Source organism: Etheostoma spectabile, chromosome 18, assembly GCF_008692095.1.
Source record: "Etheostoma spectabile isolate EspeVRDwgs_2016 chromosome 18, UIUC_Espe_1.0, whole genome shotgun sequence".
In the NCBI taxonomy this organism is placed as follows: Eukaryota; Metazoa; Chordata; class Actinopteri; order Perciformes; family Percidae; genus Etheostoma; species Etheostoma spectabile.
In genome coordinates, this window is record NC_045750.1 from 23,970,564 (window position 1) to 23,970,803 (window position 240).

The following is a 240-nucleotide window of genomic DNA, read 5'->3' on the forward strand; positions in this document are numbered from 1 at the left end:
ACCACAATACTGCACTAAGTGCAACCTGCACTGTTGGGTTATTGAAATATTTATCATACTATTTAAGCAGTTGAATATATTTGTATTCCCAACTTGTATATGTTCAAATATTTGTTCTTGTATTTTATTCCTATTATTTTATGTGTATTGTGTGTAAGTATATTGTATCCTAGAATTTCATTTCTATTTATATTCTGTGCAGTGTGACTGATTTTGCTGCTGCAACACTGTAATTTCCCA

At 30.0% G+C, this 240-nt stretch overlaps 1 protein-coding gene across 1 annotated transcript in view; it reads right to left on the reverse strand.

Annotated features, from left to right (window-relative positions):
• LOC116706661 (PH-interacting protein-like) overlaps nucleotides 1–240 on the reverse strand; it is a 6,161-nt gene that overhangs the window by 293 nt on the left and 5,628 nt on the right. The window lies entirely within an intron of this gene.